The sequence below is a fragment of the Malurus melanocephalus genome, unplaced genomic scaffold (genome assembly GCF_030028575.1).
Source record: "Malurus melanocephalus ecotype Western Australia unplaced genomic scaffold, MMel_1.1 scaffold_241, whole genome shotgun sequence".
Taxonomy (NCBI): domain Eukaryota; kingdom Metazoa; phylum Chordata; class Aves; order Passeriformes; family Maluridae; genus Malurus; species Malurus melanocephalus.
In genome coordinates, this window is record NW_026623473.1 from 409,849 (window position 1) to 434,636 (window position 24,788).

The 24,788-nt window shown below is 35.1% G+C and overlaps 1 protein-coding gene across 1 annotated transcript in view; it reads left to right on the top strand.

Annotated features, from left to right (window-relative positions):
• The window catches only part of TUSC3 (tumor suppressor candidate 3), a 108,991-nt gene that overhangs the window by 1,097 nt on the left and 83,106 nt on the right, over positions 1-24,788 (top strand). The window lies entirely within an intron of this gene.

Genomic DNA, 24,788 nt, shown 5'->3' on the forward strand with positions numbered 1-24,788 from the left:
TTTTTTTGTTTGTTTTTGTTTGTTTTTTGTTTGTTTGGTTTTTTCATTTATTTAGTTTGTTTTTTTACATGTATTGTTAGTGTTATGGGGAGGACTTGTGTTTTGTGGTTGTGGAGGAAAAGGAAAGTACAGTTTTTACAGCTGATCCTTTCTTTGAACAGGCAGCTTGCATGACGGGAAGGATAGTCAAAATTTCTAGGTTTTGCTTGTTTTGTTTTTCTTTAAAGAAGTATGTAGGTTACTAAGACTTATATAAGGCAAAAGATATAAAACAACAGGGATGCCTTTTCACTAGTGTCCAGTGACAAGAGTAGAAGGAGTGGCTTAAATCTACTTCAGTTCAGATATGATACTAAGAAAGAGTTAACTGCGAGAGTGGTTGGGCACACAACAAGGTACCCAGGGAAGTGGTCATTGCCCCAAGCCTGTAGCTGTTCAGGAGACATATGGACAGTGTTTCTCTGCATATGGTTTAACTTTTTGGTTGTTCTKTGTGGAGTTGGGACTCAAAGTCCCTTCCAAGTCATTATGTCCCTTCCAACTCAAAATATGCAATGATTCCACAAGGCCAAAGTTAGCATATAAAATTCCTATTTAAGTATCTGAATAATGGTCTGACTGTGATCTTACCAAGCTAAGTAATCTGATCATTGAGATAAATCCCTTGGGTGTTATTGTAAAAAATGAACACCTTCAATCWAGGCATTGTCTTTTCCACTCTTACTGGAATGAGTAAGCAGTAAATGTATTGATCTCTGCTGCTATAATTAACTTMTTTTCAAAACTTTAACTTATTAGGTTTTCTTAATAAAATGTGTTTAATGTTTGACACTTTTGATTCTCTCTTAYTGTGTGATGTGCTGGCACTGAAACTTTTGTTGACACTTTCATGTGGAGTGCCAGATGTGCTACCAAGACAGCTGAAATAATCTTTCTTTTAAATGAAATCCTTTTCTAACAAGTAAATAATGGAAAATTAAAACGGACATCTGCAACTACTTTTTAGAAGTTTTCCCAGTCCTGCTGTGGAGGTGGTGCATAAAAGGATGGAAATGCTTGTTTGTCCACCTATTTGATGTTACAATTCAAACCGGTATTTCTCCTCTATAAAGCTTGTTATCCAGTGTTTTCCTTTTTAACTGATTTAATCTAACGCATCCCAGTCTTCTGGATCTTTTTACTGCCATTTTTCATTCCTGTTTTGTATTTTTATTTTAACGCAATGGACTGCTCCAGAGACAAACCCTTGTCTTTGTGTAGACATAGTGTATCTTTGCATCTTTACAGAAACTGATGTAATATTATATGTGTTTGTTTTACTGTTAGTGCAGGCTTAAAATAAAGTGTAACAGTATTTTTCAGGATTTTATACATTGTATGTGTCTGTATTGTATATGTTAGAGCAAAAGTCTGGCTCCTCTTCTTGCCCTACAACCCTCATGTTAAAAGCTGTATTATATATATGATGAGGAAAAATTCTTATGTGAAAAATGAAACTTGTACTTACTGTAAGTAGTTTGGAAATAACATTTAAAAACTGCCCTGAGTAGAATTATGTGAATTTAAAGAGTGCAGGAGCTTGTGCTCTGGGAGGTTCCTGTTCACAGCAATGTCCAAAAGCCCAGTGTTAACAGGTAAAGGTGATGRAGGTCAAATGTGTAAAGTGAACCAAAGATTTTCTATAAAAAGACTGATAAGATTGACATAGCTTTTTTTGGAAGTTGGAAAAATGGTTGAACACATAGTGAATTGTTTCAAAGTGAATACTTCAAGAGAAAAACTGGTGTAATAGGGTTAAAATGTGTATCTCATGAGATAAAACAAAGTCGCATCTCACTTTTCTCTTTCCTGTGTTCTTTGTGTGTGTTTTGTTGACGTGGTTGTCTGGAGAGATTAAGGACTAGAGAGAGAAAACTGCTTTGCCAATCAAATTTTTTTAAAAAAAACCTTGATTACTTGAAAAGTGCTTCAAAATTAGAAGAACTTGAGCTGTTGGACTTAAAGCTTAAGAAAGGAAAGTTAATCATTGGTGAAAACAATGATTTTATTTTTTATTGATTTCTGGTTTTAAGTGTTGACTACAAAGAAAAGTATGCATAAAATCTGAATGAGTGAAGGTGTATGGATCAGTTGTATGAGCCTGGAAGAGATGAGGATGACTTTGTGGAAAGGAGAGGACCCAATTAAGGTATTAGATGTTTCTGAAGGATTTGCTGTGAGCAGAGAAAGGTGAATGGGGAAACTGGAAAACRTTGTTAAAACTTTGTGTTGACAGTGAAATGCTACAGTAGAGTTGTATTTAGAAAATGTGCAAGTTCTTAAATTGCTAAAATAAATCATCCTACACAGTAAAATATTCTTAATGATAACTAAAGAAACTGTTTTCTCTGGCAAATTACTGAGAAGTGCTAAGGTAGGTTTTAAATTTGATTAAATCTGCAAGAATTTAAAGAGCTGTTTAAAAATATATTTGAATTAGTAGATTATTAGTCATCTGGTTTCATGGAAGCTATTTTTAGAATGACTTCATGAATATATAAACACACAAACATTCTTACTGCTTTTCTTTGATCTTGCTGTATCCTTTTCCRTATTGTGGACATTCCTCCACAACTGAGGAGATAAATAGAAAACATTGGACTGTCTAATTTGAAAATGAATTGAAGAACAACACTTTTCTTTTAATAAATAGAGGGAACTATATATTTTTCTAAGGCTTAAAGTATTAAATATGGTGAAATACTTTTGTAAAAAAATCTTCAGTGCATAACATACTTGTCTATTTTATTTGAAATTAACTGGGATAGATTGGCAGTATCCTCTTGTTTCTGCAACATGTGTTTTTGTTTTCCTTTCGGTTTTCATTGTAAGCCTGTCTTGTTTATTAACGGTTATTGATTATTACAGTGTTGCATCCAGAATGGCATTTGCTGCTTTAAAATGCCTTTCCTGTCTAATTTCTGGTAGTGGCTCACCATAAAGTAGCAATTCTCACCCATTCAGAGCTAGAGCCAGCAAAACCTACTGCCCTTGGTATCGCTCCAAAATTGAGAGTATTACTTAGTTTCTTACTCTACYTCTTGGTATTCTTTTCCACGAGCTGTGGCGTTCTTCTGATCAATGTTCTGCCTGTGTATTTAATTGAAAGAAAGTAAGATTAGGAAACAGAGTGAGTGGGGAAAAAGAAAAGGAGAAAAAGGTGTGTGATGAATGGGGAGTGTTCAGCATATATTCGATTTCATGTATAGTTTAAGAAATAAATTCTTTCTTTTTCAGGATTTCTGATACTATTTAAAAAACTGTGATAATTCAGTTTCTTCTCTTGGTCTACTGAAATTCTGTTTAACAATAAAATTGAATATAAAGCCTTCTTGGTCTTGTAATTTTGACAATTTTGATTTCGGTGTCCAGACTGTGGAGCACTGCAAATGTCTTTGCTTTTGAGACAGCATACATGAAAGTGTTTGGCAGTTATACCAAATACAGATTTCTCATAAAAAACTTTACTAGAAACTGAGATGTGGCAAAGGTTGAATCTGTGGAGGGAAACTCAGGCCTGATTGTAGATTTGCCTTCAAGCTATTTTAAAGATGTATTAAGTGGAGATTTTATATCCACTTATGTAATTGGACATTTGAACTATTGTAACAGTAAAGAGAGAAGAGGTTTGTTTCAAACAATGCTTAAAGCTTTAAAATAAATGTTCTTGGTTTGAAGTGGAATAACAGTGCTAAGTCATGCCTAAAAATGTGAGATTCATTAAATGCAATTCTAAATSTTTTCCTCTACTGTATCCTAAAAAGAATGGGGACAGAATAGATGGGAAAAAATGTATGCAAGAATTCTTTATTTTCTGCTGGTTTYACAACCCTGTAAAACATCTACATCCATTTTTCTTTTACTTCTAATTAAGTGAAGTTTTGSAAAAACTTGGCAAAATTGACCAGCAGTTCTGAGATTTAACTAATCTGTGTAGAAAACTTCAGTGATTGCATACAATAAGTGAAATAAAGGATTGTTATAGTGGCCTGATAGAATTTTGTGATTGCATTACTGAAACTTTTCTGTCCCAGATGTTTCCGTTTGGCATCCTTGCTGACATTAGACAGATCAGTGACATAATTGATCTTTTTCTCTGTTCTGTTCTATAACCATTTATACAGCACATCCTGTGCAGCCACATGGAAAATACAGATTGTATCTGCTTGAATTCTACAYGCTCTGGAAAAATCAGTCAGTAAAATTAGAATGGGAAAGCACTGGATTTTTTTGCATGTTAATTTGGGTCTTCAGGCTTATTCTCTTTATTTTTAAAAGCATTTTGAAGGTCACAGTTGATTGGGCAAGATAATGATCAGAACTAAAGAAGGAACTTTAACTGATATTTAGTTTAGGCCTCTTTCACTTGCTCTAATAAATCTGAAAGCAATTATAATAAAAAAGTACTGTTTTCTTTTTATCTAATGCTATGAAATTTTATAAAAATATATAATAATATCTTCTTTATTGTTTGTGTATATCAAATGTAATAGCTTTTTTTTTTTTTTTTTTTTTTTTTTTTTTGTAACAAACTTTAAATAATGAGGGATTGCCATGGAACAAATGGAAAGATATTTTATAGTGAACCTGAAAGCTGCACTTCAAATAGTGAAACCTCTTTTTTGCATATGATTATCATAAGTTCTTCTTATTCTAAGTTAGATAAATAAATTGAAACATACAATGAATGGATTTCTTCAGACAGCATTTATTAAAAAAGGCCTACCAATAATTTGGTTAGAGAAAATAGTCCCGTGGCATGGAAAAGATTTGTACCCCTGCTATTGCAGGCTTCTTCATGAAAACACTCTTCTTCATGAATGCTATAGTAGTGGTGGGACTTGAAGCATTTCTCTGGACAGACTGTTCTCTCTCTGTCTAATAGGATTTACTATTAGGATTTTACTTTCTTCTGATGATTGTATCTGATATACCATTCTGGAATACCCCAAGTTCATAATCTCTTAAGCAGTTGATGTCCTTAGCCTAATTATGCCATTCCATTAATTTTTCTCATTCTTTGTTGCTGAATCAAAAGAAACTAATTTTTGAATTTCAGATGAACTGGTCATTAAGCTTAGCAGAGTTTGGCTATGTTGCATAGAACATTTTGTATATCAAGTTCATAACATAAGTGGTAATTACAGTTATGCAGTCCCTCTGTGGAATGACATTTTGTGCTCACAGAGCTCTCAAGGTTATAGTCTGTAGCATCTGCTGCTTGAAGGATGGAAACCATTTTCTATTATGCATTTAGTTTGGCTTTTTCATAGTTTCAAATCCCTATTACTGTCTGCTCTACTATTGCAAAATTACCATATTCAGTTGCTTTTCCAATCCAATTATCTTCAAAGGCCAATTACGACAGTCTAGTCCTGAATCTTGGATATTGATGTCTTGGATATTGACATTTTTGTTTAACTTTTTGAGATTTTGCTGTGTATGTGTGAGCCACGTGTCTCTTCAACGGACATTTTTGAGCTTGTCAAGCAAAAGTGTCGGCRATATTGTAAAATTCCCATTTATAGTTGAAGGCTAATTTCTGGGGTTTATTTTGCAATTTATACTAAGCATTTTTGTCTGATACATTAAAATATGAAATGTAAAATTATTTCTATTTTTAATCCTATTCAAGCATTTTAGTGTGAATCTTTGTCTTTCTGTAAAAGATATAGCTAGAGATTCAGATTCTGCAAGGGAAGTTAATGTGGGGGGTGAGAAAGCTGAGTAGACAATGTTTTGAGATACAGTTCCTTTCTCTGCTCTGTTTTTTCAAGATTATCAAAAATATAAAGAAGGTATTTGAATATGAGTAGGAATCTGTTTTGACTGACACAAGTAATGCTGTTCTAGATACCCCAGGAGCTGTAAGGCTAGGGCTACATACAGTGAAGGAATAAATCAGGTGTATCTACATATATTTAGGTGTCTTTCCAATGAAAAGCTACAATTAGGTGAGGGAATTGTAGAGCAATTTGAGTAGGAGGAGTAGAGCCCCTCATCATAGGTCTCAGTACCAGCACTCTGTTGAGCTGGTGATCTTGAACTCGGGAATGCAAAATGCAAAAGGATGTTTCTGATATCCTACCATTCTCCAGAACTGGGATGCTAAAGTCAAAACTATAAAGGCTGTGCTATTCTGAATATGTGCTGGTGAAGTATTGTGTAGACTTCAGCTATGGGAGGAGAAGGTAGTGGTGATGACTGTGTACTAATTCTTCAATGAGGATTATGTATATGGTCCTTAAAGWAGTAACTATGAAAAAAACAAAATAAGAATATAATGGCTTGATTAGAGCATTATTTTCTTTTTCTTTCATCACATAGTGATGTGGTTAATGTGGTATATACTCTGGTTTCTGTTCAGATCATGTAAGGTCATACAAGCATGCCTATTGATTACGGTTCGTAGGATAGGTTTCAGGGATTTCTGAGATATGGGACCTGAGTACTTCTGCAGGGGTGAAGATGATACTGAAAACACTTCTCCCTACTTGAGTCAAACACTGAAATGTAGAAGAGTGCACAAACTCACACAGCAATAAATATTTTTTGTTTTCAAGTGAATCCTCTGTGATGCCTTTTACCAGGATGTTTTCAGTTATCAATAAGGTACTTTCAGATGTTGCCTAGGGGAACTAATGCATTTGCTATCTTCTTTATCTGTCTCTTAAGTGGGGCCATCACTTGATCTCATGGCCACGTCAGGCATGTTTAAGTGTAGGGCATCTTCAGAGGCCTGGAGATCACTGAGAATTCTTTCTCCTCCATTACTGCTATGTCTGTGTAACTTAAAAGTTGCATGTGAAGTAGAATTGCTATGTTGCAGATGGAAGTTGATGAATTTGGTTAGCTTCTATTCACAGATCTAGCCAGTGAAAAACAAGTTAGCCTCACACGCAAACCTCCTGTCTGGTGTAACATTACATATTCTTGTGACTTATATGGAAATCCCATCACATGTTTCCTAAACACTGTTTCCCTGTTTTTCCTGTGTTTTGGAAAATAAAGGGGCATTGCTGAAGTTAATTTCTTTGATAAAGTTGGATTTTTTTGGTATCATTGTGCTGATGGATAGAAAAAAATACATAAGGGAAAATGACAACTATGAAGCCAAGTTCAATGATCAAATGTATTCAGGAGTAAGTGTCCTTCAATCTTTCTGAAATCTATTAGAGGACAGAAACTAGTAGTGTGACGTTAACTGAATTCTATGCTATGTTTGCATCCCACTTCTACATATTTTAGTCATGGATTGTACTCTTGATAGCCATGTGATGGCTCAGCTCTAAAACATTTCAGTGGAAGCTTTTTTCATTTTTCTATGATTTCTACTAAAGCTTCCAACTGAAATGGAAAGTGAATAACAGGAATTTCATAGGAATTTCAAGAAGAATGTCAATCCTAGGAAATTTAATCGAAAAGTGAAGATGTAGGACTATTATGCCTATTATGTCCACAGCTGGTGGTTTCACTTATTGACAATGTGACAGTGCATTGAGTAGGTGAGGCAAGAATTGTTATGAAAAGAACAGGAATGGTGCATTAATGCTGAAGTTATAGCATAAATATTTTGTTTCTGTTGTAAGATAGTTTTTCTTCTAAGCTAGGTTTGAGTAGAAGCTCTTGTCTTTTTCAAATCTCTGGTTTTGATAGCAGTGCACTAACTTCTTTAGTGGGGAATTTGTTTAGAAGCAAAGATAAAATTACTAATATCTGCTGGACAGAATCAACAATTATAATTGTTTTTTTATTTCCTATTTTTTTTTTTTGATTTGGGATTATATGAAGTTGTCTGGAGAGTAACCTTTCTAGCACAATTTGAAGTATTAGAAAGCAGGCATTGTTTATTATAGCACTGCACACATTCAGAAGATTTTTCCTCTAACTGAATGTGTATCATAAAATTTTGCMATGGGGTATTTATTGTAATATGACCATTCACAGTCGTTACAACATACTACTTCCAGGCTAGTACATAAACATAWTTTTTCCTAGAACTAATTTACATGCTCTTCCCCTTACTTGAAGTCCTCTTATGGTCTTAGAGGCTCATCTAAAGGAGGTCATACTCACTGAGAGCCCCCAAAATTGTAAGTGACCTTGCCTCGAACTTCTCTTAGGGCATGCACTGTTGTTTCTTATAACATAACTGCCACAAAACCACTGAGGTTACTCATTATCTTCTTATCCAGTGGTTCCATCTCCATTTACAAGCCTCTGTCTACTTTTGCATTCTTTTATCTAATTTGCTAGTCAGTCTTTAAGCTCTATTTTGCAACTTCAAGGGAACTGAAAATTTCTATTCTCCCTGTCTGTCAGGGGCATTGCTAATMGTTTTCAACCTCAAATGCATGGTAAGCTTTTTCATTTTTTAAATTTGCTTCCTCTAAGCTGAATAAATCAGTCAATGGAGATGTGGGGGTGTGTGCCTATATATGAACACACATATATATGTGTGCACATTGATTTACTCTCCTCTGTATTAAACAGCATTTGCTTTGGTGTTGACATCTGTGGGTTTTTGTCCTGTAACTCTAGATGCTATAAATGATCAAAGTGATTTAACCAGACTTTATGGAGTATGTAGCTTTCAGAGTAACATTTTWAACTCAAATTTTCTCATGTAACTGCATATTGGTTCTGGAGGCTGCTAACATAATGTTATTACTTTAAAAGTAATAGTTACCAGAAGTTCTGCTTTAGTACATAAGGAAGGACAGTCTTCATCTGCTTTGACATCTTGTATTTCTGTTCTGTTCTGTGCCCAGAAACTAAGCTTTCTTAAGTCATTGTGTGCTATGAACTTGTAACATTCACAATAGGAATTAAATTTTCAATTAAATGTGACATTTCTGCCTTTTATACAGTAGAATTATGGTTAGAGCATGTCTGGGAAACTGATACAGTGGGAGCAGTTAATATAAATTTGATTTCTGGGAAATTTTATGCTGCTTCACGTAAAGTACCCTGAGCACTTGTCTGTCTGCTCCTCTGCGTGCTTGGATCCTCTTAAGATGATCTTCATTATTGTTTTAATTTAAAAAGCTCCTGCTATGAAGTATATCAGTTATTTTCTCCCTCTAGAGCATTGTTTGCACTCTGAACTGTCCTCTTATGCTGACACAGAGATTTGGAGAATGTTGCAGGATTCACCGAGCCACAGAGGAGTGACAAGGGGAAAGATAATTTTCTAGCTGAATGATGATCATTTGAAAGAGGAAAGTCCTGGGTTCCCACAGCTATTTATACATTTAATCCAATAACTGTTCAGTGTAAAACATTGTAATACAATCTGTTCAAGTAGGTTTACTTGTCCACCATCTGGACATGAGTTCTGCCTGCCAAACCAGTTGGGAGGACAGTGAAAGAAATCAAGGTTACTTTAAAGTAGTGAGGGCTTCTCAGGATAACCTCCGTAAATTTGCTTTCTCCGTTTACGCAGCTGCTATCACCCTCGCAGTTGTGTGTGACAGCGGAGGTGGCTGAAGGAACTAAGTGTAGAGTGCACTATGCCCCGTGCTCAAAGAGCCAGCCCTGGAATATTCAAAAGTAATAGAGACCGTGGTGGAARAATAAAGATGCTCAAATCCACACTTTTCTTTCAGTATTTCAGGCTATTTGGMTATTACAAGAAAGTAGAGCAAGGGGAGATAACACAAAATCTAAGTATGTTTTGTAAATGCCTGGAGGCAGACAGGAGAAGCTTGTTCAACTTTGGAATTGCCCACTCTGGTTTCAATTTCTGTTTGTTTGTGGATCCAAATTCCTCAGTTAACTGCTCTGTGTGGATTAAGCTAAGTACCTCGTTGCTTCTACAGGTGCCAAGTAAAAGATGGCCTAGTGCAAGATTATGATTTTATCAATACATGGTCAAATACCAYCTTATTTGACTTTGTTTTAATGAAATGCTAAATGGGGGGAGTGGCTCTGCAGCTGATAAATTTTAGTGCAAAATATTTTACACATAGAAAACATATTAGCAAATGGGCTACACCAGAAAACAATTCGGCCTGATGTCTCCCCACGCTAGGATTCTGTTGTGTTAATATTTGGAGCTTCAGCAACCTGTAGGGCCATCGGTAGGAGTACTGATGAAGATTATCCCATCTGTGTAAAAACTGGATATTTCTCTCCTTATCCCCTTCATAAAGTTAGACAGATGTGGATAATACCTTAGGTGTGTTCATTTTACAAGAGCCTCAAGTGAGTAATGTTGGACAGTTTGTGAGTTCAAGTACATGTTGCACATTCAGATGACATGTAGAATCATAGAAAAATAGAACTTAAAAAAAATGCAATTAAAGATTAATCCCACCATATTAAAGTGATATTGCTGTGTTAGTGTATTCTTCTATCGGTATGTATCTTGAGTGATTCAAAAATCTAGCTGAAGCTGTTCAATTTAGCAGCTTCAGTTTTTTTGAGCAATGAATGCTTTGTGCTGTCATGCAGAGGTCATGCTTGCTTGGTTGTGAGGGAGAAAATTACAAGTTCATTAGCTGATACAGCAGCTTTGTTTTCAAAAGAAATTTGATGTCTGTACTTCTCCCAAGTGAAATGGAACTTTTCCTGAATCTAATGAACTGTTTTTATAGTAAAAATATTCTGGAGGAAATACATTTTCACTCAAGTCTTTATGGTGGATCTTGAATCTACAAAGAATTTAAAAAGTGAGTTTTAAAAATGGACTTAGAGAGACATTTTTAGCTGGTTTCCATCATTAGAACCGTAGCCACTTTTTCTAAGMGTGAAAAATGCATAGAATTAGAAATTTGATTTCATGTTAATTTTGGAAGCTAATTTCAGAGGTAAAAATTTAGACTTCATGATATTATTATAATGTTTTTTATGAGAATGAAATGTAGTTTTGATAAACACATCATATTTTTCTAAYGTAGACATTAATTCTTCAGTTCTGTCAATTTGAGTTATTGAGTTATTCACTATAAGGTACCTGAATTTTTTATTTTCAATGTAGAAAATAATGCTGATTATTGGTGTTTAAACAGCAGTTTCTTAACATATTTAAACCATTAGATTTTGCATTAAAGTTTCCTGACTGCTTAAACAGTCATGATTTAACATTCCACAATGAACTTCTGCTTTTGTTTTATTAATCACATTTTTTTTATTTAGATAAAAATTATGTTCTGGTATCTAGGAATAGTTTTTCCTTACACTACTCAGAAATAGAACTAAAAGTGCAAAGTAATTATTTTATTTTAGAAGGATTAAGTGCTTTATGTGTCACTAGGGATTGTCTACCTCCTGTTGAATCAAAAATCCATTCAATAACTTAGCCCCATGCTATGTCCTTTCTCTTCTAATGAATTACTTACTGGGAAGGTGTTCTGATTAAAGGAGCTCCTGTAGGAAGTATGTTGGAAACTGTAATACTTCTGTTTCTTAATRTATAGGTAAATGGTAAGTATGCCAGAACCTCATGTAGATGGCTGAGAGAGGTAAAATGTTTAGTTATTTGAAAATATTGAGGCACTAGGCACAAGGAAGAATGCTATACTTAGTGGTTCTGTCATATTTATGTGTGTATTTTTGCCTCCTGAGAAACAGAATTTGCTAGGAAACAGGAATTTGCTAGGACAATAAAGTGATCAATAATGGAYTGCACATTAAAATAAAAATGTGGAGAGTAAATGTCACGTGGCAAAGAATTGATGAATAATCATTAATGATCAAATGACAGTGAACTAATGTGAGGGTWGATGAAGCTGTCTCTCACAATGATCATGAGTCATGGTGAAAGGTTTGAAGAAAGTATCAGGAGACAGTATTCTGAAACATACATTAGTATAGGTGTAATGGCTGTAATATACAAATTGCCTTATTTTAGACGTGCAGCTTACATCMATTAATGATGATGCCTTTAAAACTTTCTCTAATGCCTAGTTTTCTAGCTTTGTTTTAATTGCTTGTAGAATCTCTTTACTGAAATGTTTTATCATAAGAAAAAGAATTAAAAGGATGATTTTGCATATTCTTACYGAAAAATGCATATTGCATACCGAAAAAGTTACTTTTTTTTCTTCCTGTGAATACATTCATATTCTGTTTAACCTAAAAGTCTCCTTATTTCCTTCCTATATCCCAACTGGTGAGGCTTTTTTTTTCTGTCAGGGCTGATTTTTATAATTTAGTTTCTAGCTGTTATAGGTTTTCTTACTGTCTTAGATTTTTCTTTTTTTTTCTAGAAAAAGAACATTCACGTATTTTCATTTAAACTTAATACCTGCTCAACTCAGAGAGCAGACTTCATTCTGGAACATTTGTGGCTGCCTTGGGGAAAGTTATGCATATACTTTCTGCCAAAAATTGTTCTTTAGATCTGTTCAAAGTCAAATTTCAGACTGCTTACATTCACTTCCAGTATTAGGTTGTATTTCTTTTCCCTTTTAGTGTAATACTGCATTATTTTTCTTCCAGTCTGTTTATTCATGTTGTAACTCCTAGTGATTCTACTTTTTTTTTTATATAATGGTTTTCCCTCTTATGTTTTTGTCATCATACTTCTTGCTTAGTGTCACACTTCTCTGATTATCTAGAAATATTTCCTTAGAGCCTTTAGTTTCATTTTTCCCATGTTTTTCTGCCATATTTTCAACATTCATCTCAAGAATTTTAGTATTTTAATTTTTTCCTTCTCTTTGGTGTTCTACTCTTTTTGGTATGTATAGATGTATTCCAAAAGTGTTCCTAAAATTTGTTTCATGTCTGTTCTAAGATTGTCACATTTTGTTCTCCTTTAAGGAGAGAAATGAATGAAATGCAACAGTATGTTGAGTCAAATTTTGATGTCCCTGAAGAGATCTATGTTGTTTGGAAATTTTTATTTTGTTCTTTACCATAAAATCTCAGTATCATCCCTCTGGATTTGTCTGGAGTGGGGGAGGATGGCACACCTGTAATAATTTTGGTATCTGAAGGCAAATATGGAAAGGAATCAAGGGTTTGATTTCTTTATTTGATACTCATCTTTTCTCTTACCTTCTGATTTGTGTGGTTTATTCTAAAATCAGAGACCATGTGCACATTTAGTGCTGGTATTTATGCAAGTATATCCTGTCAGGACCCACACAGGCTCAGGTTACAGCATTCAAGAAAGACTAGGTCCTATTTTATTCATCTTTCTCCTAGTTGCCATCAGCCTGTGTCAGCCACTGTTTGAGTTCTTCGCCATCGCTGAGTTGACTGAATGCTGTATTGGTTCTTAATTTAGTTATTTGCCACACATCAGCTTTCCTTCCAAGTTTATAATATTTGCAAGTAAATACAGAAATTTAAGAATTCCTTTTTTATTATTTAGTTTTTGGGTTTTAACTTTTTAAACTTGTTCTTGAATCAATAATTTGTTTCCAAGTTGATAAATCTTTGTTTTAGAAAGCTATCTTTCAGCTCCCACTGCAGAAAGAAATATGCAGTTGCTATTTGATGTGATTCAGGTTGTGAAAATTCYTACTAACAGTGTTCTGATTTTTAGCATATACTTAGTGTCTGATTGTTAGCATATACTTAAGTGCATTCCTTGTGTTTCCAAACATTGCAAAGTAACAAGGATAAATCCTTCAAGTATCCCTATTACTATTTCTAGCCATGAGATACTAAAGGACATTCAGTTTTACGTACTCAACACAGATTATTATTCTCTTGGACCTGACTTTTCTAATCATGATGTAAAGTGAAGTAGTTCTCAGAGATTCAGCACGATTCTGTTTCTCTGTGACCTCCTTTTGTCTTTGAGATTTATTAAGTTCTTTGCCTTTGGCTTGAAAGTCTTCATTGTAGGTTTTGAGTTTGCATTTCTTCCCTGAAAATTCAAACTAGGCTGCATGAATTAGCTCTATAAATTCTTTGTGCTTTGCTACACCTGGAGAAGAAAAATGGGATGATGTGGTGTGAAATGCTATAAAAACAAATATCTCTTTTAGATGTTTTATTTTTCCTGCTTCATTCCTGTCATGGTTTTACTCGGTCTGATTTTTGGTGATGGGGGATGGGACCAAGAAACCACAAAGATGGCTCCTGTGAGGAAGTTCTAGAAGCTTTCTCCTTCTTCTCCAGCAAAAGGAGCCCTACCCTCTGTGTTTTAGAGCCAATCCATTRTGGCTCTGAGGTTGATGGACAGGCTGCTCATCAGGCCTGGGCCAATTGCACAGGATGGTTACACCTTTTTGATGACAAATGGTCTTGTACTTAAGAAGAATTCAAAACAAGATAGGGGTGGCWGCCATGTGGTTTTTAGGTTGTTAGTATCATGCACCAGGGAAAAACAGAGCAGGAGGGTGAGGAGATGTAAGAAAAAAAATGGAGACCCAAGATCACAGTAAGGAGAAGATAAAATGGGTCGCTGTGCTGTTGCTGTGGTTCTCGGAGATGGAGAAAACAAGCTGTTCTCGAAAGGACTATTTCATCAATGAGAGATCTGTATAGAAAAGAGAGTGACCTTGCTCTGAGGAAAAAACCTGGCCTTTGAAGACTGAACTGAACTGATCAGGAGCCARAAAAAAGAGGAAGAGGCTTGGCCCCCTCACGACGTTTGAAGCGAGTTGATGCTAAGAAGAAATTGTGTTCTGCGGGGAGGARGAGRTGCCCCMGCCCKACGTCTGAAGTAAGTGGATGCTTAGAAGAAGCTGTGTTCTGYCAGGAGAYTTGTGATAGTGGTCTTATGCCACCAAAACAACGCAGTTTGGCCTTGAAGAACATTCTTTCCTTTCTCCCACGAGGTAAAGAAAATACTCCCTCGCCATCAGCAGTTATACACTGACTGTTTCTTGGGAAAAGACCTTCCACAGCTTGGAGCTGTAAGAACACTTCACCTATGATGCTGGACGACAACCATAATGAGTAGTTTGATCTATGTTAGACTTTTATTTCCTGCCCCCTGTGTGTGCGGGAAGGCATGAGGGGTGGAGAGAGATGACCTGAGAAAAAGATGGGTCCCTGGAAAGGATAACAGGTGTCTTAATGTSCATTTTTATTTTTCTTCTCCTTGTAAATYTTTCCCTATCTTTGTCCCCCTCCCCGGTGCACTAGTATTCTTAGTAGTTTTTAGTAATAAATCTATTTTGCAACYTAAGTTATTCAGCCTGTCTGACCATTCTCTGGAGCATATACGTATCTTTCTCTCAATTATGTTATGTTATCTGAAAGCCATAAATTTTCATGTTAATTGGGTTTTTTTTTTTGCTCTCCCTTCTCTCTCTCCAGTGGAGGGAAGGGAGAGAACGTCGTGGGTGCAGTGCTTTTGGCTTTCAGTCAAGTTCAAACCACGACATTTTTGGTGCCGTGACTCGGATTGGGAAAAAACAGGTTTACACCCATGACAATTCCTTATTGCAATTCCTTGATATATGCGAGGTTAGTAATGGATTCTGTTCTCATCATGATCACTCTCTGCTCTAATCTATAAAAGGGATGACTCTCATTCATTAAACTCTAATCGTTGCCTCTCTTGTTATCCATCTATTGACAGGAGCCCTCATGGAAGTGATTTTTGTCCTGTTGCTGTGCTCCGTTGTGTGAAAATGGTTCAGATGGTATCTCTTCCCAGAACATGAAGCTGTGTGCCATCTTGTGATAATCAGAAGACATATTTTCTTAATTTGTTTCTGAGCAGCGGTGTAAAACTATTTTGTGCTTTGAATATTTTATAATATCAAATCATCTAGGATCTCAATATAAGATGGGAAAGAATGGCTTAACTCATTCAGGCTGAGTTCGCATAATCCAGTAAATTTTTCTCTAACGACATCTGCAAACAAGTACCTAGGGGGGAGAAGCATTATCTCCTCACTAACCCATAATCTTCCACTCTTCCGCTGTCCTCAGCCATTTCCTYGAGTCTAATGTTTTTCACTAATGGATCTCTCCATGAGGATTGCTCAGTTGTGATTGGTTCAGCAATTCTAGGTCTTGTACCTCTCTTTCCCTGCTTTACAGAATGATGCTGTTAAGGAATCTACATCTGTGGTTACAAATGCATCTGGAGATGATTGACAAGTCTTACGGCTCATTACTTACYATTTTTTTAGTCTTTGACTTTGCCAAGTATTTTGCTGTCAAAGAAAGCTTTTCATCTCCCATACTATCTAGAGAAGTATTGTCCATTTGACATACTTCTGAACTTACTGAATAGAGTTACTGTTCAAAAGACTTCACAGCTACCTTGCTTCATAGTTCATTTGTTCTTTCAAAAGAATCTCTTCTAGCCTGAAGTAGATAATTTTTTCTTTTTCTCTCTCTTAGGCGTAAATAGCGAATCAAGTGAAACTGCCAAATCAGTTATATTTAAACTTCTTTTAAAATGAGACGTATTTTGTTGTGTACAAATTGGATTGCAACGATGGCTTCACSGTGTCTGTTGAGAAGGTTTGTTTACATCTTAATCAGTGTAGTATGGAAACATGTTCTTCACATGGGTCAGCATTCTTAAGAGTCAGGTTCTCCTTTTCCCACTATATACTTCACTAAGACTAAACCAAAATATTGGCCTCTCTACTGCAGATTCTTAAGAGCCCATTCTCTTACTGAAGCACTTATTTCTTTCATGGTAATTGGGTTGATACCTGGACCTTTTATTGATGATAGACTGTGAATATGGTTTTAACTTTCTGGGACTGACTGTAATTAAGTGACATTGAGCTGGGAGTCTGATAATTTGGATTTGGATGTTACCCTTTTGACTTAGAAGAGATTTAAATCTGCAGTACTGGACTTGTATATTACTGTTACAATAAAGGCATGTTTGGTTCTTTCTATGCTGACACGCAAATAGCTGGTATGGCATATCAGATTTATGCAGTTTTCCAGATTGTATAAGTTGTATATTGTACAYGATTTGAGCATGAATTCTTCCCTCCTATGGATAACTGTCACCCTTCAAATCATGCAGTTTCTGAATTGAAAGGTCAGAGCTCTTATTTTTTTTTTGAAGTTTTCCCCCAAGAAACATGAGGAATGGATGTGTTATCCATAGTCTAGTAGTTTGCATAGTGCAATGACAGGCAGTGAGAGCCAGAAGGTGCAAGAAGGAAATTTTCACTGGAAATTGAAGGGAAAAAATAATTAATAATGGAGAGAATGTCCATAGAAGTTGCAGAATCTCCATCCTTGTGGACTTAAAAAACTACTGGACAATGCCCTCAGCAACCTGTAGTAACTCCTGAATTGAACCATGATTTGAGGCAGAGGTTGGATGGGATGTTCTCTACAACATTTAAAATTGTAAAAACAGTAAGTATCAAGAACTTATGAGGCTGTAGTGAATAGATCTTGTGGTAAMTAATAAGAAGAAATGCTCATTTCACATGACTGTTTTGAATGAGATGATTCTAGAAGCCTTTTTTCAGTCTAATCTGTTGGTTGTCTTCCATCAGTCATTTGAGGAGGGACAAGTAGGCTTATGCATGACATGGGTTATTTCCTGTGATTAAAAACTAATGGTGCAGTATTTCTCTATGTTGTACTCACCCACCTGATGTGCGATTGGGAACGAAGTGTGAAGGTCACTACTACAAGACCATCCTGTGAAACTGTGATGAGGGGGGAGKAGTGAATAATGGCAGCCATTTGAAAATGAATGCCAATTCTAAGCTGTTGAGGAGAGGGCAATTTTTGAATAAACAAATGAAGAAGTAATCTGCTGTTTATGTTATTGCATATGCTTACACTGCATGGGAGAGACCATCGATAGGTTATGATAACCATGTCTGATATCACTGSTGAAGAACAAAATATGACTGTGTTGCAGAGTGATAGACTAGATACACTGTCTTATTAATCATTGGGCTTTGGGTATTTGAAATGTGGTTGTGTACARTTTTTTAGAATATTACTTGAATATTTTATCAGAGTACTCAGCACTGAAATTTGGTGCTGACATTATAAATGCTATTTGTAAATCTCAAAGTTAGACCAGATGAATAATGCAAGTCAAGCTTTCATAGCTGTTAATTTTTCCACAACCTGAGGAAATCAGTAGTGTGCATATGTCCAATCAATCAATTAATTTATAGGGTTTTCATCACAAGTCTCAAAGCTGGAATTAAGAMATTTTTTTTTAAAGCTCATGTAATTTCTCCAAAACTAGTGCAGCTTTTCAGTTCTTTGGAATGTTTTGTCCTCTCTGCTCTTCCCTTCTCCTCTGTCCTCTAGATGACTTAAATATACTAATATTATTGGAAAGTAATGTTTGTTCTTAGAACGAGATTATTTGTGTGTATGCAGACAATAGTATTTAGTTCAGTGATCTATCATATTTATCTTATGATCATTGCCTGTCAGGAGAGTTCTAAGGAGTTACCTGAGGTAACTGTATTGGATTGAGTATATTTAGAAATTGAACTTACACTATCACCAGTTTCAACACCAGCACTCATATTCATATGGTGGTAACACCACTGAAATGTCATTGGTAACTTCCTCAATGATCTTATATGCTTTATATGCTACAGTTTGAGCAAGAATATGAAAATAAGGCTGTCCGCTTCCTGAGGGTGGGTAGAGTTCATGCTGAAGTTCACACAATGATTAAAATAGCGTTGTTTTAATCAATTAGCTGAGGAAGTGATCAGCTGTGGGGTTAATACCAAGTTCTGAAGACTATATTCAGGTGCTCTTTAGTACCAAGGTCCCTGCCGTGAGAGCTATCAGTAATTCAGATGGAATTATTACAAGAAAAGAAATCRGTAGGTAAACTGAAATCAATTTTTTCCATACCATTAATTTGGGGAGAAATGCTTTAGGGTTTGCAGAAATTTAATAAATATGCATAAGGTGATACTTTGTTTTCCACATCCTTTACATTTATACTGGCTTATTAAAGATTTAATTAAGTTTTCTGAAAAGGGAGAGGATGCAGTCTTGCAAAAAAAATGTAGATGAGAGTGTGGGTTCACAATAATTAGGGCTTCAGGGATAAAGATTCTCTACAGTTAATGAATATTAAGGCAATGGCTGCTTTGAAAACTTGCAAAAATGACAGTGTTTTACTAACCACATCTGTCTTCTGTTTGTTTTCTAGCCCTAGTCCATCAATATATGTGACAGATTACATACCATTTACTTCTGCAACTATGAATAGTAAACAAAAGTTACAGAAGGTATTTTACTTTACCCTCTTTGTACATAAGCAATTTCTTTCACCGACTTCCCGCTCTTCATTGTGCTGCATCTTTGTTGTTCATTAATCTTAAAAGCAAGTATCTCCATTAATTTTATTAATATTTTCCTATTCAAACAGCACATCACAAAGCATTGCAAAAATTGTTTAAAAATCCCTCTTTAGTCTATTTTGCTGTCAAGGTTCTAAAATCTTGACAGTAGGTAGACAAAAAATGTGGCAAAGCAATTGTGGATCATGTTAATCCATGATCTTCATTGGGCTCTTGTGTTCTGTGTGCAGAAATACATAAATAAGCAGATGACATGTGTTTTGTCTTCTTTGACTTGTAGCTTCCAAACTCTTGGGGACAAGAACTATCTCTGATATCCTTCTGCAGGAACACACAATCCTTGATTAGGATTTCTTAGTGCTCTGATTACATAAATAACAACAATACCAAAAGAATAATTCCTTTTGCAAAATTAGTTGAGTATAAATGGAACTATAATATTATACTTGAATGCTGGAGAACATGATTTGGCCTATAAATTCTATGTCAGTGTAATATCAAAGCAATATATTGTTCTGTGGTTTAAATGGTGTATTCAATTATGAGTTCAATACAGTTGTCACATATTCTGTTATAGGATTCTATTTAACACCTTGAAAGTAACTTTTTGCTTCTTTCAGCTTTGTGGCACATACTAGGGTATTCTATTCAGATTTATGCTGTATGTATGGCAGAAGCTTGCATCCTTTGTGCTTATATCCCCTCAACTATTTTCTGAGTCTGCTTTCCTTCCTCCATAATTTTTGATCGTGTTTCCCTTTAGAATATCTTTGGGAAGTGTTCTGACTTGGTGAATCTTTCTTTTTTATTCTCTGTTTTCCACTAAGAGTTCTGGTGGGCCAGTCTGCTATCAACAAGTCAGTAGTACTCTCTTTCTTCTCTTTTCAATAATTTCCATGGGAAAAGTGGGTATTTTCATGACAATGAGTGATGCAAAAGGGGAAAAGAGAAATAGGAGCTATTAAAGGTAGCCTTAGGAGTAAAGATTGGCAGATAGTGGAGCTTGCTTTAAGGGGTTTCTGCATTTGATTGAGGAACTGAATTTACTCCAGAATAATATCCCTTTAAAACCTGCAACCTCTCTGAAAGCACTGGCTCACCTCTGGTACATAGTTTTTTGCATTAATGTTTTTAAAATATACCCTTTCCTGAAACTTTGTGTATTCATTGAAATTTCCAGTTTTATTTGTTTGGAMACTGCTCTATTTGCATCTTGCTACTTCTCCCTGATGGTCTGTTTAAATGCTGTTTAGAAGTACCAGAAGAGTAAATTCTTCTCATTGGCTAACTCCATTCTCAATGGGAACTCTTAATGTGCCTCAAATACAGTATTTGATTTTGTATAAATATGAAGCTTTATTGTAATATTGCAGATTCTGGTAACTTATCCCRAAGACAGAACTCTATATCTGCAAATTGACCTAGTCATGCCACAGATTTTTTCTCCCACCCCCTTTTACAAGCAGCTGGTAAAAAGCCATCTGGTTCACAAACCRTGTCAGTTCTATATTATGAAATCCTCAAATACTTTCCTTTCTGTACTCTTATTTGTCTTTTGAACCATTCATTTGCATGGTTTTTGACAATGCAGTATTTTTTCAGAAAAATGTGGTCTCTTTTGACCTTGTACCTCAAAAATAAATTATTAGATATTTGGCCAAAATGAGTGAACCAAAGTAATAGTAATTCAGCTAGGCAGCCGGATGATTTCAGTCAAGTTGGAGTGTGTGTATAAAGGAACCCATTTGTGTTCTTGGTTAATAATCATCCAGTTTCAGTCCTGCATATGTAACTCCATGTGTATGCATAGTACAGTATCAATTTAACTAATTTTTTTTTTATGTTTATTGTGTCCTGCATACATTGTTTTGCTGAGTAAATTCAATTCAGTTTAGCTACATTCTTGGAATGGGAGATAAGGACTTATGTACCAGTGAAGTAAATTGGAAAGTAATGCCTCATACTTATTTTTAAATGTGATTCAGACCTAAAACTTTATAGCAAATCATGWTGTGTTCTTGTAAAAGGATAGGTTTCTGTCAAATGTAGATAAAGTGTGTTCTCAGTCTTTGTGTCTGTAGGGATTAGGGCAGTAATTGCATCTAATTTCTGGTGATGCTTTCTCCTCCCTGTGGTCACTGATGTATTATTTCACTGAAAATGTGCAGGGAGGAGTTGGAATGTCTGCAGTGGATTTCTTGAACCTGAATGTAATTCCTATTACTTTACTGATCTCTAGACTTGTCAGAATGAGAGTTTTTTCATAATTGTTTTCTTCTAAGTGTAGAGGGGGCAAACTAATTGTGTAAGTTGAGAATATTATTTAGAGATATGCACATATATAATGCAGGGAAAAGGAAATTTTGACACAATGAATTGTACAGTTCTGTAAAAAATGCAGGGTTTTTTTTTTTTGGTTTTTTTTGGTTTTTTTAGCATCCAATTCTTGAACTATGAAACCCTGACTCCCTTGAACAACATGGAGTGTAAATTGTACCAAAGAAAACTGGAATGAGCTGATAAGTAGTATCTACTTTTTCTCTGGCATGTTTTTGAGACTGCAAGAGGCTTCTGTGATGAAAATCTCCCAGATTGACTATATTTAAAGTGGTGCAACCAATGTCAATGTACCTGATCGGCATTTTTCCTTGTAGTGAGGTGATTTACTGTTTGTTCTTGCATGTTCTGTGAATATTCACCAATTTTGTTGCTAAGCATATTGATATGCTTTGCACTTACTTGTCACTTATAATTGGTTTTAGGGCTATCTAATCTTTCGCTCTATAGCAATTATACTTTATCTATCAAAAGATCCACCCTCTTACTGTACTTTAGGGAGGACGAGGGGAGTAACCTTATCAAAGATTTTTTTCTCACTTAATCTTTCACTAATTAACTTCCCTCCTAGGTTATCTTTATAAATGAGTTTGTAGTGTTAAACTGAGAAGTGAACAGAACCATTTTGTGCTTTTGGGTCAGTTACTGTTTCAGTTTTCCTATTTTCCAGTAGCAGCTCTTTTAGCTTAGACCGTTGTGTGTAAAAATTAGCTGTGGCAATGTATCCTGTCTTCTAACTGGCAACCTTCGCTAGTTCTTTATTGTGGCTAAATTGTAGCATTTGTAAGGGGACCCAGTTGTAGCATTTGGAGGGTTGTCTTAGGCTTGAGTGGAAGAAAGTGCAGTACTGAAGATCTTCACACTCAAGAAGGTAAACTTTTTGTTTCTGTGGACGCCCCAGGGTATAAGTAAAGGCTTCTGAGGTGCATTTTTTATTTCACAAACTGACTTCAAAATCTAGGTTGAATGGGAGTTGGAAGGGGGGGGACATGCTAAACTAGTATCTGATATTGACCTTAAAAAGGCAGATTTCAAAACTAGAATATTTAAATATAGGATAATAAGTTGAATTAGCTATGGCAAATCTTTCAGTTAGCTGCAAACCATAAATTTTATTCACATATGAATGGATTTGTCCTTAAAAGATTATGTAGCCTTTGACTTCAGTAGTTTTTTACTGTTAATTCTTTGTGGAGTTATTTTAAATACAAAGGTAGTGTATTTTTTTCCTCAGGATGTCCSTGAGATGCAAATGTAAGGGCTGGGAAGATATATGCTAGTATATCTGTTTGCTTAGTACCTGCAATGTTTTGTGGAAATCCACCACAGCATGGGGATGAGGCTGACTTGTGGCCTGAGCTGTTATGTTCTTACAGTGACAGACTTGGGATCTAGAGGGGTCTTCAGAATATATCTGTGTGCATTTASGTAATCAGGCAAAGCGATTCTTAGGAAAAGATTCTTAGGGAAAGTGCTTCTCAGATGTGCCCTAATTGTTTTCAAAGCTAATCTCTAGGATAGGTCTGCGGAATGTCAAATTTTGTAGTCATGCTTCCTTTCTCCTTTTATATTTTTCATTATTTTATATCAACAGACTCCTTAAAATCAACCACAGAATAAAAACCTGCCAAATAATTTTTTTCTCTCCTGTTTTTCTCTGTCTTTAAACACCCTACACCTCAAAAGTCCAAGTATTCTTTTTGTTTACCTTAACTTTAGAGGTGGAATAATCATCTGTCTGTACTAGGACTGTTACAGAATTGAAGCTTAGTATTTAATAACTTGTTTAGGTCTTGTAATTATGTTCCTCTTTATTAAAAGAATAATCTAAGGAGGTTTTTTTGCTTGTTTGTTTGGTGTTTTTTTTTTTTTTTTTTTTTTTTTTTTTTTTTTTTTTGCAGTTGTTTTTAACCCTGATAGGTCTTTTGTCAGCCATGTCTGGAATTACCTTTTTGTGTAGTGAGAATAGTAATGATATTTTGCATAAAAAATATTTCTTTCTCTACCATAGGAGATTTAATCCTATGCATACTTGAGTTAATGGGTAAAACATAAAGAACACATAAAATTTTAAGGAAGAAGTAAAACTTGTGTCTGTGGTAGGTAGTTACAAGATACTTCAGTGCCTTTGGTAGTAAATTTTCCCAGTCTAAAGATTAGTTGTTTTGTCTGCAACTTTTTGATTATAATTTTTWAAATTTGTAAATTTCATACAGACTAGTTTGTGCATAGTTAGATATCTTATTTCAGAAAGTATTTTACTGCCTTGTCCCAAGATGGGTAGTGTTTATTGCTTATCGTCACCACATCTTTCCTCTGACACTACTCTCTAATTTGCTTGCTGTGAACAAGCAAGTGAGAAATTTAATTCTGTTTTTTATTTTCCCAGTGTGGTAATCACCAAGATAACCTTTTGAACATTAAGGTGCCAATAAGAAATAAGTACTTGAGAATCTTCTCAGTAATACCAAAAAGACAAATTCATGACATCTACCTATGTGTTGGTTTGGAATTTGGAGGGTTTTGTTGGTTTTTTGTGTTTGTTTGGATTGAGTTTTTTGATTGGTATTTTTGGTTTTGTTTGACTGTATTTTGTTTTTTCATGTTTTGCAAGATTAAGAAGGCAGAGTATTCATAGTCAGAATGTTTTTCAACAAGATGCTTTATGTATTCTCTGTATTAAGTTAAGTAGTTGTGCTTTGCTTATCTGGAGAACTCTGCTGACTTGTTGATTTTGTTAAAGGTCACATAACTTTCTCTAAAATTCTTTTATGTTTTATACCCTCATTTTAAATGTCTGTAATATAATAATGAAGAAAATTGGAATACTCTTATACTCTTTGTTGGAGCAATTAAAARAAACTCAATTCATTATTCTTTAAAGGATTCTGTCAAAATTATTCCAGTATGCTTGATTGAGGTCTCATTGTTTTCCTGTTCAAGCAGTTATATTTCTGATTACCATACTTACCATGCTTATGTGCTTAGAACAATCTAATTTTCCTGTCCCTTCATTCTGGTATGTTTTTACTCATAGAACCAAATCTTCTCTGATTTGTTTTGTATTTACTATGCATTTTATATTTTAAATGGTTGTTGAATTGATTTGTCCTTAGCCTTCTTTCTTTTAACAGTATGTGCTACTGCCCCTTCTCAGTCTTCCTTTGTAATCTAATTCAGTGTAAATTCTTGGTGCTTTCCCTAGCTAGCCTTTCATAAGTT